General features: G+C 49.6%; 1 long non-coding RNA gene across 1 annotated transcript; it reads right to left on the bottom strand.

Annotated features, from left to right (window-relative positions):
* Positions 1-5,282: 5,282 nt before the first annotated feature.
* On the bottom strand, positions 5,283-8,494 carry LOC138430970 (uncharacterized). The gene is made up of 2 exons (XR_011253467.1): positions 7,134-8,494; positions 5,283-5,476 (listed from the first exon to the last, which is right to left on the bottom strand). It is a non-coding gene; the product is annotated as an uncharacterized lncRNA (long non-coding RNA).
* Between the last annotated feature and the right edge of the window lie 7,142 nt (positions 8,495-15,636).

Genomic DNA, 15,636 nt, shown 5'->3' with positions numbered 1-15,636 from the left:
AGTGTGATGTTTGGACTTGGTTCTAATCTGATTCAACAAGCTCCTAGTATGTGCTAGACCTTGTGCTGAGTGTTGAATGCTCAAGTGGATATTTTGGGGCCAGGTCTGCCTAGGCTCATTAGACCTCAGACAGGAGAGCAGCAGATCGTCTAGAAGCTTTAGCTTTATGAGCAAGAGAGGCCCGCACTGGCTCCCAAACTAAGCAGGACAGAGGGTGTGAGTTGTGGCTAATTAGAGCCCTGCATCCGAGTCCAGACAGGTCCCTGAGTCTCCTTTTTCTCAGCTATAGAAAGGAAATGATAGAAGGTACCTCACTGGCTTGTTTTGAGGGCAAATGAGATGATACATGCAAAATACCTAACACAACGACGGGCTGACCCCCTGAATCTTCCTAAATGAAGGCACTGCACTCTGCTCTTTCGCCAGAAAGCTGACTGTCCTGGGTCGGCAGATTAAATGAGGCTAAGGCCTGCTCTCTAGGAGCTCAGCATCCAGGGCTTCCACACATTTGTTTCATCAGCTCTGGGACAGGACATGATATTCCTACATCAAAAATGACAGGGGAACCAGGGCTCCGAGAGGCTGAGCCCCACCCTAGATCACCCTAGAGCTGGTAAGCAGTGGAGTTGGCTTCAGAGTCAGACCTGAGACACAGGAGAAGCCCTAGGTAAATACACAGAGCCGCTTGGGTTAGAATACTTGATACAGTGAAGATGTTAATTTTACCCAAAGAATTCTATAAATTCAACATGATGCCAATCAAAACGACAACAAGATGTATGTATGTGTGTGTGTGTGTGTGTGAAATTTAACAAGCCAATTCTAAAGCTAAGCTGGAAGAGTAACTATGTCAGAATAGCCAAGAAATATTTGAAGAAGAATGACAAGGGACGACTTGCCTATCAGATAACAAAACACCGCCAAGCTGTGCTAATTAAAATGGCGGTGTGCTGGCACGGGACAGGACAAATGAATGGATCAAGGTCACAGAACAGAGAGTTTAAAGAGGATTCTTGAAGAAAGAGGATTTCAGTAGAAACAGTATGGAAAGGATGAACTCTTCAAAAAATAATGTAGAGACAATTGGCTCTCCTTGTGAAAAAACAAAGTTGATTCCTGCTTCACACCATTCACAAAATACATTCCAGATGGATTAGAGAGCTAAGTGTAAAAAAAAAAAAACAAAAACAACAAAGCTATGAAACTATTAAAAGAAAATACAGGAGAATTTGTTTATAACCTTGGGGGAGGAAAGGCTTTCTTTAGCAAGACATAAAACACAGAAACCATAAAGGAAAAGATTGCTAAATTTGATTACGTTCAAATCTGAAAGAAAAAAAAAGACACCATAAATACTGTTAAAAGACAAGTGACAGCCCGAAGAAGTTATCTGCAACATATGCAAACGGAAAGGATTAGTATTCAGGGTATACAACGAATGCCTACAAATAGTAAGTAAAAGATAAACCACTCAAAAGAAAAATCGAGTAATAGTTCGGAACTGCAGATGGCTGATAACAAGGACGACGGCTCAGCCTCGCTAGTCAGCAAAATAATGCAAGCCATATAACACCAAGCTAACATTTTTTACTCATCAGATTTGTAAAATTTTAAAAAGATTCATGAGAGCTACTGTTGGCAGCAATTTAAGGGCACAAACACCTTTTCCACTGTTGGCGAGAATTGAGTGTGTTGTGGTGTTTGTGGAACTTGATCTGACAGTGCTTGCGGAAAGCAAAGGGCCCAGACTGTCTGCCACAGTGAGTCCGCATCTCCGTCTGGAGAAATGCTCCCAGTGCGCAGAGCTCGACCACAGGGAGCGTCGGTGACAGCAGCGGAAATGGGACGATTAGACACAACCCAAGGGGCCATTAGTAGACAAAGGGCTAAATACATTTTTGAATATCCACATCAGTAATGGTTTTCTGGGTGTGTGTGTGTGCTAAGTCGCTTCAGTCGTTTCTGACTCTTTGCAACCCTATGAACTGTAGCTCACCAGGCTCTTCTGTCCATGGGATTCTCCAGGCAAGAATACTGGAGCGGGTTGCCATGCCTCCTCCAGGGGATCTTCATGACCCAGGGATCGAACCTGCATCTCATATGTCTCCTGCATTGACAGGTGGATTCTTTACCACTATTGCCACCTGGGAAGCCCAAAGGTTTTCTGAGGCTCAAACAAATGAGGTAGACCTCTGTATCCTGAAGTGACAAGGTCTCATTACCAGAGAGAAGCAAGTCACAGGATAATCTGGCTTTATTTTTATAAACAGGGATGCAGGCTTCAAAATTATGTGCATGAGGAAGAATATTCTGAAAGTATATCTATCAGACTGACAATCCCTGGGGAGGGGAGTGGGACTGTGTAGGAGCCAAGAAAGGCTTTAACTGAGCTATTTAAGTTTCTTTTATAGAGAGTATGTATGCATGTATTACTTATATAATAACAACCACACATTGAAAATAACTAGAAAGACTAGCTCTTACTCAATGGTCAGCAGTTTATGCCCCTACTTTCCAAGCCCTGCATCTGCTGGTGCCCTGGACCTGTTGCTTAGATCACACCCCTGAGTCCTGACGGCACACATCCCCCAATGTTCATCACCTCTGCTGCACTGGGCTCCTCATCAGTTCTCGATCTGTGATACTTGCTTATCATTCAGGAACAAAGAGGAATTGCTCATGGCCTTAGCTCCAGAAGAGCACATGGTCCAGTAAAATAAGACCTTCAGAAAAGATGTGGTTGGAAAAACCAAGGAAGGCTTCCTAGAGGAGGTGGCATTTGAGTTGAGTCTTGAAAGATGGATCATTTTTATTCTAATCTCGCCCCAAATTCTGTTGACAATTGCATAACACCACTACAGAAAATTTGGATAACAGGGATAAATCACCCCCATAATCCATCACCCTAAGCCAATAACTTTTGCAAATTCCCTTCAAGTCTTTTCCCCAAGGCACATATATATTTAAGTATTGCTATGAACTGAATTGTGTTCTACTAAAATTCTCACGTTGAAGTGCTAACTGAATGTAATAGTATCTGGAGATAGAGGCTTTTGGAAGATAATCAGACACGACTAAAGCGACTTAGCAGCAGCAGCAGCAAGTTTAGATGAGGTTGTGAAGGTGAGGTTCTCTTGGTAGGATCAGTGCTCTAATGAGAAGATTGAGCCTCTGGAGTACATTCTCTTTGTGCATGCACTAAGATCATGCAAGAACACAATGAGAGGTCAGCTATCTGCAACCCAAAGAGAGCCCTCGTGTGGACCCTGCTGGCACCTTGATCTGTGAGGGATAAATTTCAGTTGTTGAAGCCACCCTATCTATAGTATTTTGTTATAACAAACTGAGAAGTCTAACACAAGTATGCAGTCTAATAATGTGTTTGATTTTATATTTTGTTGTTTTAATATAGTATCATTTCATAGCCCTTTTTCACATTACTGCTGTTAGTAGTTGTGCAATACGCCATTCACTGAGTAGACCACGATTTAATTACCCGTTCCCCTATTGTTGGATTTTTAGGTTGTTTCTTATTTTTAAAGCTGTAATGAACATCCTTGAGCATATAGGGTTTTCCCCCCCCTTTTGGGTTATTTCCTTGGAACAAATGCATTCTTAGAAGTGGAAATACTGGGTCAAAATTTATGAACACTTTTATGGCCCTTGAAACATGTTGCCAAATTGCTTCTAAAAAAGTATAGTTCCAGAATACACTGAAGGCTTTGTTAGGCAAATATGAGAGGTGTAGGAGTGGGATGGGGGTCCCAATTCCAGGAAACAGCATGTGTGAAGGTGCATTGACCAGTACAGACTTATGTGATTTATCCCTTGAATGCCACAATATGACCACAACGTAGAATTCTATGGTAGATTACACAGTTACAGATTTACGTAGCAGATTTACATAGTCAGTTTTACAATCTCAAACTAGTTATTTAAAATGTTTGTCCCTTGGTATCCTAATCTAAATATAAAATGTAGATAATAAAGCTTTCTTAAAGGGCTGTGGACAGGATTAACTTAAAAAAAAAAAATACTGGCATTGTGTCTACAGTGTAGTATTAGAAACTCAGTGTCCAAAGGTAGAGTGTGGTTTGGTTTTTCCCTTTGGTTTGGCTGCACTTTGTACCTGACAGGCTTAGAAGATAACCATCTAAAACTAACTGAGAAGACTTCCCTGTTGTCCAGTGGTTAAGAATCTACCTTCAAATGCAGGGAACTTAGGTTTAATCCTGGGTTGAGAATGGTTTTAGTCGCTAAGTCAGGTCTGTCTCTTGTGACCACATGGACTGTAGCCCGCCAGGCTCCTCTGTCTTTGGGATTCTCCAGGCAAGAATACTGGAGTGGGTTGCCATTTCTTTCTTCAGGCTGTGTACTCCTAGCTGACCTCAAAGTCTGAGCCCAGTTTCTATAGTCCCTAAACCCTGTCTGTTTTCTCAGGAGCAGCCAGGACCTTGGGCTCAGGGTATGTCGATCATTGGCTGCCTTTGAGGCCTCAGGAGAATCCCAAGTCATGGGTCCTAGATTTGTTCCTAGGCACTTTCCCTTACCAGTCATGTGCTCTTTGGTCAAGTCATTGAATCTCTCTGAGCAACAATCTCCTTGTCTGTAAAACAGGAATGAGTGGGATTGCTGGCAAGATTTAGAAATACAAATTGGGTAGCATGGTAGGTTTCTGAGAGATGTCTTCCACTGTAAAACAACTGCAACTCAGAGGGGCAGCAAGGACCCCAAAATCATCATGTCACAGAGCCCGGAACAGACTGGGCGTGAGCCCCATCCAGGTGCATCCCGTAGCCACTTGGCCACCTCTGTGGAGACCCACAGCTGGGAGTGACACATGCTATTTCCCAATCTCTCAGAATGGAAACTATAGCTGCGGGTTGTCCCCAGGCAGCATCACGGTGTGCGGAGTGTGGTGTTTGCTGAGGCTGGTGCTTACTACATTCCAAAACAGCCTCCCAAAGGAGAGAGGGAGCCCCTGCTTCTGGGCCACAGGGCTGCAGAGCCTGCGGAGTCCTCGGGAGCTGCCACGCTGAGGGCCGGACAGAGCCAAGCTTCTCAGCCCCACTCCAAGTAGCCAGAGTCAGGCCGGTTTGCTCAGCTCCCTTGCAAAACTGGCCCCCAGTCTCTTCTGCACATTCCCAGATGACAACTTCAGGACCAGATTCCCCAAACCAAAATTAGGACATGGGCTTGCTCAAAGGATTCTTTCCATGGCTGAATGTATTTATTTGAGTGTTCTTATTGCGGAATAAAAATTAACTCCACCGGAGGTTTAATGAATCATTTTAATTGGAAGGCACACAAATATGTGCAAACAGGGCATCTTGGGCACATTAATGATGTCAAGAGAAGTCTACTCCTCAACAGCTGAGGCAGTGAAGTCTTAGGCCCAAGGGTAGAAGTGGAAAGATGGAAGGGATGACTGTGGGCAGAAGTTCCTTGCTTTGAACAAATTCTTCCAAACTAGCAGCTTTTCAACAAATTGTAAAGGGAATGAAAAGAGATGATGATTAGTGAAACTGGAATGAAAAGATGTAAATGGATGCAGTGTGAGCAAATCCAAGGATCAGAGAGCAGGTGATCAAAGGGGTGGCATTGTCATTTTACTCATCAGCTGCACCCCCTACCCAGCTCCCCACTTCCCCACCACCTCCCCCCACCAACACGTACAACTTGGCAGCCAAGCAGTTCCTGTACCAGCCCCAATGCAGACTTACCTGTGTGATTATCCACACCAGGCTGGCCTCTGCACTAGGGGGAGACTAGGTTCCCATCCCCTCATGGACAGTTTCTGTCTACCTTCAAAGTTGCCTGCAACCTACTGGACAGAGGGAGAGGGCCGGGGGAGGGAATGGAGGGAGGGGTGGGTGGCCCTGGGTATGCAGCAAGGTTATCCTGATGGAGTTTCCACTGGTCCAGAATAAGGTTGGAATCCCCTGTAGGTCTGCTCACACTTGTCTTAGGGGACACACAGCTCATCCCCCCAGACTGCCCCAGGCACAAGCCTCTCTGAGAAAATCACATGCTTGGGTGGGCAAGGCCTGCATCCTGCTTCTGTGGTAAAGGAGCAAGCATGGGAGGAGCTCCTTGAGGGTCAGCTTGTCACCTGCGCCCAGGGCAAGAGGCGGGGCCCTGGGCTCAAATCCTTGTTCTGCATCTTACTATGTGGCCTTGGTCAAGGGACTGTCAGTTTCCTCATCTGTAATCTGGACCTCATGGCCTCTCTTATAGGACTGATCAAATACACAGAGCACCTATGTCATTGTCTGGCGCACAGTAGGCCACTGATAAATGGTAACTGTTAGTGCCATTACAACACACGAAAGTATAAGGGATACCGACATTCATAATAATCAGAGTAGTTATCCCCTTCCTCTCGTCCCCCCAGGCAGAAGGAAGCAAGGAGAGAGGCCCTTTCAGCCCCAAAGCCTGGTTGCTCAGGGACCACTCACATTGCCCTTAGGGAGACTGGCTCTGCCAAATCTACGTCACCTTTCTTCTTACACAAATCTGTTCAGGCCCAGGGACCTGGCAAGACCCTGTTCTTAGCTGGATAGGAGGACACTCTCTCACACTCTGTAACAGTCAAGACCAACATCAGGGGTGTCTCACCCTCTTGCCACTCCTTGTGGAACCCCAGGAAGCTCCGTCTCCAGCTCTCATAGCCCTTGCTCGTGAACCCCCTCATCCCTCCCCTGCTTGGTCAGCTGGCTTGTTGACATTGCATGTCACAATGGCCTCAGTGCTCGGCGTGACTCTAGGGGAGATGGAGATGCAGAGAGATGCCCTGCTTCCTGCCCACTGTCTGCCCTGTCTCCACATGTGCCAGGCTAGGTGGCCAGTACCCCCACTCTGTGGATGTCCTCAGCCTGGCCTAACCTTGCAGCCGGGCCCTCATCCTTCCCCTCACCTCCTGCAGCCTGTGGTGGGTGGGCAGCAAGGGGAAGATCTTAATTTCTCCCGCTTCTAATCAGCATGGCTGGGAGAACCAGCAGGCAACAGCAGGATGAGGTGAAAGGCCATGGGCCTAGTCTGCAAGCCAACCAGTCACCAGAGCCCAGCTTCCCTCCTAACAAACCACACAGCAAAGTATCTCTGTTGTTCCTGGGAAATCTGCAAGTACTTACCTGTGTGGTTAGCATCTGGGCCGCAGGCTGGCAGTTCAGGTGAATAGGCCGCAACTGCCCCATGCAGGGCTGCCTGTGATTAAAACCAAAGTGGCCGCAGGGTGCTCTCAGGTGAAGACAATGTCAGACTCAATTGGGGCCTCACCTGGCAAGGTGACCCCTGGAGGCGACACACGTTGGGGCCTTGGGAGCTCTGAAATGCAAGTAGAGTGGGAGGCTGGAATAGCCCAGCCTTTTCCACAGACCACCTGGCTCTCTGAAGCCGGGGCAGATGGAGGCCCTGAGGCCTGGCCCACTGAGGCAAAGGCCCTGGGCCCAGGGATCTGCATTTTTATGTAGCTTCCCAGATGACTGATGCACAAAGTTTGGATGTTCTTCAAGATTCCCTCGGTCCATGGAGTGCTTAATAGTGATAAGTATCATTTACTGAATGCTTTCTGAATGAACACATGATTTCATTTACATTCTCATACCTGTGAGAACCCTGTGAATGTACCCTATTTACAGAGAAAATAACTGTCTTGCCCAGTCACATGGGGCCAGGGCTGAGAGTCAAACTGAGTTGTGCCTGTCTCCAAGGTCTGTTCCGGGCCCCTCCCCAGAGTTATTTCCCACTTGAAGCTACTTTTTCCATGCAATGCGGGGGTTAAGTGGCATCGCCATGACATTGCACGTGGAGTGACAGCTCCTTCTGCCAGCAGGGACAGCAAGGGTACAATGCAGGAAGCCTTGAGGTGTCTTGTTCCTGCCTGACGAGGGAAGCTGTTCTCGGATTCCTGCTCAAAGCAGGGAATAATACTCAGTTCCCTTTATCCCACTGGGGCAGAAGGTGACGCCCCAGTGTGGAGCAGGAGGGACAGGCCAGAACAAGCAGACATATGGCGCTGGGAACAGGATGCAGAGCGGAGGACCAGCATGGTGCCCATGGAGGGAGGCCCTCCCTGGAGACAGCAGACCTTGCCTGTTGAGAGAGAAGGGGCAGCTCTCCTTTATACAACCGACAGAAGTTGCACTTAAATGAACTCTGAGCGTATGTATCTTGGAAACTGATGGTCCAGGCAAAACTCTGGTGTAGCCAGTGTGGTACTGGGGTTGGGGGGACAGTGACAAAGAGTTGGGGTGAGAAGCAGCAGAATTGGGATGGACAGTGAACGGAGATGTTGATTCTATCCTGGAGAGCAGCAGAGACTGGGTTTTCATCAGTTCCTCGGTGAAGAGGAAATTGGAAATTAATATCAAAATCCCGCTGAGTAGCGTCCATAGTTTCCATATGTAATCATGCTTGGCTTAGCTAGGTAGTAAAATGTTTATGATTTTCTTTCCAAGGTTGAGCTTAGTCATTTTCAATGAACCATTTCGTTGGCTTCATAAAGCTCTGAGTTAAAGAACCCCTCTAGGTGATGTGCTAGATGGATGGGTACCTGTGCCACATGGACCCTCCCAGCTGTTAAAGTCAAGGTCTGGGGCTCAGACAGCTGCCGTGACTGGGCTGGGGTGCCACGTGCCACGTGAAGTGCCAGTCTCACAAGGAATGCACCGTTAATCTGTTCTGAGCACCTCTCATGGCACTTGTGATTCGTATACAGAAATTCAGATTAGAATTTCCCCTCTCCCAACATGTACTTTTGGTAAACTGAGGCATCTCTGCCCTGCCAACTGCCAGCTGGGGTGGAGGTGAGTGGGCATAAGCATCGGGATAAGGCGAATACCAGTGCTGGTCCTTCCTGCCCCTTCCTGGGCAGGGCAAGGAGTGCTGCAGCCTCTTACTGCACCCCCCACCCAACCCAGCCTGATCTTTAGTTCACTCTACACGGAAACTTGGAGACATTTTAAGACCGACATGCAGGATTCCCTTAACATCTGCTGGGAGCTGGAGGCAACAAGGGTAGCAGAGCAGTCTGAGGGCCTATGGATCCCATCATCTGTCTACACACACTCACACAGGCACACATATACAGACACACACATTCAGATGTGCAGACACACACAGACACATTCACAGAGACACATACACACAGACACACACTCAGACACACAGACACACTCAGACACACACTCAGACACACTCAGACACACAGACACACTCAGACACACAGACACACTCAGACACACACTCAGACACACTCAGACACACAGACACACTCAGACACACAGACACACTCACGTACACACACAGAGAAACACTCACATAGACACACACTCACACAGACACAAACACACAGACACACACACTCACACACTCTCACAGACACACTCACACAGACACCCAGATACTGAGACACATAGATACAGTCACATAGACACACATAGACACACACACTCACACAGATGCATTCTGGCACACATATACACATGCTCACTCACAGACATATTTGTTCACAGACTCATAAACAGACCATTCATACAGCCAAAAGTAGACCATACATACTTACACCCAGAGACACACATTCTAACACACACTGTCACATGCAGATATACAGCTGCACAGACACTAACGTGCGACACACCTTTATATGCAATGCATAGACTCCACACCCTCAGACACACCCCTCTACGCACACACGCTCCCTCTGCAGTTGTCCCTCCGAAGGGAGAGGGCCTGGTGGCCCCAGGGAGAGTGAGGCCTCGTGCCAAGCCCTCTGCAGCCCCACCCAGGCCACCAGGGTGCGGCCTGATGGTGATGACCGCACGCTTGGGCCCAGCGCCCCCCACCCCCACCGGCCGTCTGGGCTTCTCTCCCACACATCAGCAGCCTCTCTCACCACGGTATGTCCCCGCTACAACCTCTAACACACACACACTCTTTCTCTCAAGCACATGGAACGTAGTCTCCCCTGGTCTCTCCTCTCTCCCTCACCGCCTCACTGTCACACAGAGCTGCTCTGTCTCCAGCCTCTCCCCATCACATCCACGCCATTCTCCTGTCAGCTCCCCCTGGCCCCCACCCCAGCTTCGGTCTTTGTCTCATGCATAAATACACTCAGCCCCATGCAGACACACTGTATCTGTCTGTCTGTCTCCCGCACACCCGGAACAACTTGAGCGATGGCAAGTGGGAGAGGGTGTCAGGCCTGATGGAAGCTGTTATTCTTAGCCCTGTCACTGAAGACTTCCACCGCGACCCCCCCCCCCCCCCCCGCCCCTGACTCAGTCCCTGCCCTGCCCGTCACCCTCCCCTCGAGACAGAGCCGAACCTGAGGCCCAGCTAATCCCCCATCTGTGGAGAGGGAGGGGCGACGGTAGGGGATTGCAGCCCAGCACTGAAAAGGAGCAGAAAATGGGATTTATTTTTGCTGCACACACCCCCCCCCCCCCCCCCCCCCCGACTCTGCCTCCAGCTGCTCAGAGAGCAGTTGTGTGGGGGACCTGGTGGAAGGGAGGGAATTTGCATTTGAAAATACTTGTTGGTTGGCCTGAAACATTTGGCGCCATTGCTGATCCAGTTCGGGGTGTGTGCGTATCTGTGTGTGTGTAGGGTGCAGGCACAGTAGGAGGTGTGGGTGAGAAGACACCAAGGAAGAAGGACTCATGAGGGAACACCAGGCAGTGTCTGTCCTGAGTCATTTCTTCCCCCTTTCTTGCTTTGGGGGTGGCAACCAGCCATAGATAGATGAGACCCAGCTCAGCTTCTGCTTAACCCCAAGGCTGCCGGCTCCGGGCCCTCAGGCCTTCATACCTGCCAAGAGCTGGGGGGAGGGCGTCCTTCCCCTAGGAGGTGCCACAGACACACCTCCAACGTTTGGTCTTATCCTCTAAATGTCTCCTTCTTCCCTGTGTTTCCTAAACTGGAAACTTCAGAGGAAACTCCTTCCCTTTCTGGATGGTGGGCAGAAGGTGCCCCCCTGTACCCACCGAGCATCCTCTGGTGCCCACCGTCGCACCGCAGCCCTGACTGGCCCGTTCTATGTTCTTGCCGGGTCTTTGCTGGTCTCCTAACCCTCAGTCTCCTCTCCTGCCAGTCCATCCTCCAAACAGCTGCTGGTGATTTAATAAAAAGTAAAACTCAATAAGCTCTGACAACGTCATTCTCCTGCTCCCAGCCCTTCCCTGGTAGCCCACAGAGTGGGTAGAGAGTCCTAGGGTGGCACAGCAGGCCCCTTGCACCACCCATCGCACCGTCTGGAGCCAGCTCCCCGCTAGTATGTGGGCCAGCCCGTGCCTCTGTCTCGGCACACGCTGGTTCCTCAGCCCGCGGAGACTTGTCCCTCCTCGTCACCTTGGGTGAAAGAGAATCCAACTCAGATGTCATCGTCCGCTTTGAAAATGTCTTGTTCCCCTCACCTACCATCACATGGCTAGCTTTCATCTTCTCTCTCTCTCCAGCACTTGCACAAGGCTTAATTTTAGCCCTTAAACCACTGCCCCTCAAGGTCCCTTAATTATTTCTCCCTCGAGGCCTTTGCCAGGTCAGGTCCTTTCATCTGAGCGTCGTCTCGTGCCCTCTCCATCTGCAGCCTCACCTCTCCCTTCCTTTGGGATTTTCCATCCTGTGGCCTATGGTTGGCCCCAGACTTTTCTGCCCCGTGTTGTCCACACTGCTTTCCACGTGTGGGTGTGGGGTCACCCTGCTGGCCTGTGAGCTCCTGCAGGGTGCAGGGTAGAGTTCCTGCCAGGGGGCCAGGGGCCCCGGGGAGCTCTGAGTGGTGCTGGGCTCACAGTCAGCACTCAAGGACTTCAGGGGGCAAGTTTGAGTCTGGGAGAAAAGTTGGGGGGGGGGTGTGGGGAGATAGGGAAAGGGTCTCAGCAGGTGCTGGGTGAGCGCTAGCTGCATCCCCCTAGGACTCTAGCTCAGGAGCAGGGCTGGGGACACAAGGCAAGGCCTGTGCTGGCCTGGCAGCTGTGGGCAGAGCCTGTCCCCAGCAATGGTGTCGGAGGCAGGGGCCACTGGATAGCCTCCGGCTCTGACACTGGCCTGTGAGCATGCAGGAGAGAGAGGTTCAGAGCAGGAAGGGCTGAGACAGCCACAGGGGAGAACCAGAGACAGACACTGAGAGGCCTGGGCAGCCTCCGGGAGTGCAAGAGAGACGCAGCGATAGAAGAGGGACAGAGAGAGCGAGAGGAGACAGAGAGGCAGACACCACAAGAGAGGCAGACAGATTCGAAGGGAGAAATGGGGTCATAGAAAGAGAGTCAGAGACAGACAAATAGAGAGACAAAAAGGGAAGGAGGCAGAGAGGACAGGAAGAGGGTGGGGGCAAATGTCAGGAGAAGGACACATTTGTGAGTCTAAGATGCCTGAGGGAAGGGCCACTAATACATGCACGCAGGAGCAAGGAGGAAGCCGGGAGGCCACCTGAAGAGACAGGCAAGACTCAAGCCTGATTCTGGGAGGGGCCAGGGCAGGCCTGTGATACGGGTGGTAGGAGGAGGTCAGGGCCTGTCTGCTGGGCTCCTCTCCTTGGCTGTGAGCTGGGAGTGGAGGGACAGCCAGAAAGCAGGCTGGGTGGAAGGGCTTTGCAAGCCAGGGGAGAGCCTGGGTCAGGCCTCGGTCACTTCAGGATCCAGAGCTGATCCCCAGGAGCCCCAGGAGAGGGCCCCCAAACCAGAGAACGACAGATGGCCTAGAAGGGTCCAGAGAAGCTTCACGAGCCTGTCAGCCCAGCAGGGAGAGAAGTCCCTCGGAGCCCCTCACTGGGATGGTGCCCTGAATCTGCCCAAATGCCAGGCGGGTTTCCCAGAGCCTTGGCAACCCTTCCCATCATTCCACTACCCAACAAAGAGAGCCCGCTGGAAGTCCTTCCTGCTGTCTAATTCAGATACCTCCTATCGCAACTGCAGCCCACTCAGCTCCTTAGGAGGTTAAAAAAAAAACCTCCACCGAAATCTGAAATGCCTCAGAGTGCTCAGACAAAGACCCCTTTCTGTACAGTCCCACCCCCTCCCACACCTCTCCCCCTCCCCACTCCCTTCCTTACTGCAGGCTAAATTGGCAGTGGAGAGGTTTTGAGTCAACAAATGCAGTGGGCTGGGGAAGGGAGCCCTGAAGGGGATTCCTGTCTGGGAGACATTTGCTGACAGCAGTTACTGTGACAACAAGGAAGGCCAGCCACAGACCCACGGGCAGCCCTGCTGGCCTGCGGCTGCCCCGCCCCTCCCAGCTCCCGGCCTTCTGGCCCCTGTGCTCCTTACTTGGTCCTTCGTTCTGTCTTTACTCAGCAGTCTTTGGACACGCACCGTGTGGCCAACCCTGCTTGGCAATTTTGTATTTACGGTCTCATTCAGCCTTCACAGTAAATCAGTAAGTTACCTACTGTTCTCCTTTAACTGAGTAGAAAGCGAAAACCCAGTACATGGAAGTGACTTGCCCAAGGTCGTGCAGATGGTAGAGCTGGGATTGGAATCTGAGTCTGTCTGGCTTCCCATATCAGCGTGTGGGCCTCAGGCCAGCGTCAAGAAACTGGGGGCCAGTCAGTGAGTTCTTTGAAGGCTGAGACTTCACAATCCTTAGCTCTTCATCCCTAGCACTGTGTCCAAAGCCTGCACACAGTAGGTGCTTGGGATCTGCTTGTGGCAAGCCAATAGCCAATAGGCATGCTCAGTCGTGTACAACTCTTTACCACCCCATGGACTGTTGCTTGCCAGGTTCCTCTATCCACGGGATTCTCCAGGCAAGAATACTGGAGTGGATTGCCTTGCCCTACTCCAAGGACTCTTCCTGGCCCAGGGATCAAACCTGCCTTTCCTGCACTGCAGGTGGGTTCTTAACCCACTGAGCCATCATCAGCAAGAACATTAGCTTACTGAGGGGAGGCTGGGAGTCAGAGAAGGTGGGGGCCCCAGAGGACAGCACCTTTCTACCTGAAAGCATCTGTGCCTGGATTTGGCTATGCACACACTCAAGGGCAGTTATAGAGTGGCTCCCGTGCACCAGACAATGTGCTAGAACTTCTGAGCACAAAGATTTAAAATGTACATTTGTACTTTGCCCTACAGAACGTCTTTGTTTAGCTGGAGACAGACACATAAACAGATGGGGTTAGCTGTGCTATAGAAATTGGTCCTAAGTGCTGTGGGATTCCAGGTGGAGCATGGACCTAACTGTGAAAAGAAAAACAATAAAGCTTTTGTAAGATAATGTAGAAAAATACCTCCACGATCTCAGAGTAGGGCAGGGTTTTTTAAACAATACACAAAAAATAACACCAACCATAAAGGAAAAGATTAATAAATTTGAGTACGTTAAAATCCAGAAGACTTGTCCTTCCAAAGACATCATTGAGAGAGTAAAAAGGAGGACTTCCTTGATGGTCCAGTGGTTAAGACTGCATTTCCATGGCAGGTGGCATGGGTTTAAGCCCTGGTGGGGGAACCAAGATCCCACATGCAAGTAAGATCCTACATGCTGAAAAAACAAAAAAAAGAAACGGAAAGTCAGAGTGAGAAAAAGATTTTGCAGCCCGTACAACCAAGAAGGGCTTCATCTCTTGACTATGTGAAGAACTCCTATAAATGAGTGTGCACCCTAACGGACAAATTGAACCAAAGAGCTGAACAATTGGAAATCCAAATGGCCAAAATGTATGACAACGTGCATGATCTGATTAGTGACCAAGGAAACTCCTCATGAGACTTCACTACAGCACTCAAAAAGATTAGCAACAATGTAAAAATCTGATACAAATAGGTGTTATACAGAGTAAAGTAAGTCAGAAAGAGAAAAGTGAATTTCACATATTACTGCACACATATGGAGTATAGAGAAATGGTACTGATGAACCTATTTGTAGGGCAGGAATAGAGATGCAGGCATAGAGAACAGACTCTGGACACAGCGGGGCAAGAAGAGGGTGGGACGAATTGAGAGAGTGGCATTGACGTATACACACTGCCATGTGTAAAACAGAGCCAGCGGGAAGCTGCTGTATAGGAAAAGGGAGCTCAAACTAGTGTTCTCTGACAACACAGACGGGTGGGATGGAGTAGGGGGTGGAGGGAGAAGGTCAAGAGGGAGGTGACGTATGTATACCTATGACTGATTCACGGTGTTATACGGCAGAAGCCAACACAATATTGTTTAGCGATTATCCTCCAATTAAAAAATTGAAAAAAAAAGTGTTGGTGTAGATGTGAAACAGGAGTTCTCAGATACATCTTTGGAAGCAACCCATCAGTAGTCATGTCAAAGATATGCACACCCCAAGAGTGGATACATGGACAGGAATGTTCATGGCAGGCATTGGTCATGAAGGCCTCAAACCAGAACCAACAGATAGTGTAGACTGGGCAAACTGAGTGCAGGGGAAGAGAGCCAAGAGCACAGTGAATTCTTCCTAAAGGGCTGGGCTATCTGGAAGGTGATCTCTGATTTAGCTTCTGGAGGATGCAATTTCCCAGCCAAGGAGAAAGGAGGGAGGGCATTCTAGACATAAAGATCAGCAGATGCACTGGCAGGGGGAAATAAGCAGCTCCCAGGTGGGTGGGGGTGTCAGGGAGAAAAGCAGAAAGGAGAGAGAGAGAGAGCAGAGAGCGGCTCGGGCTTGTAGAGCTGAGGCCTTGGAAGGAA

Source organism: Ovis canadensis, chromosome 1 (assembly GCF_042477335.2).
Source record: "Ovis canadensis isolate MfBH-ARS-UI-01 breed Bighorn chromosome 1, ARS-UI_OviCan_v2, whole genome shotgun sequence".
Lineage (NCBI taxonomy): Eukaryota > Metazoa > Chordata > Mammalia > Artiodactyla > Bovidae > Ovis > Ovis canadensis.
The sequence above is the reverse complement of the archived record's forward strand: the minus strand, read 5'-3'. Positions and strand labels throughout refer to the sequence as shown.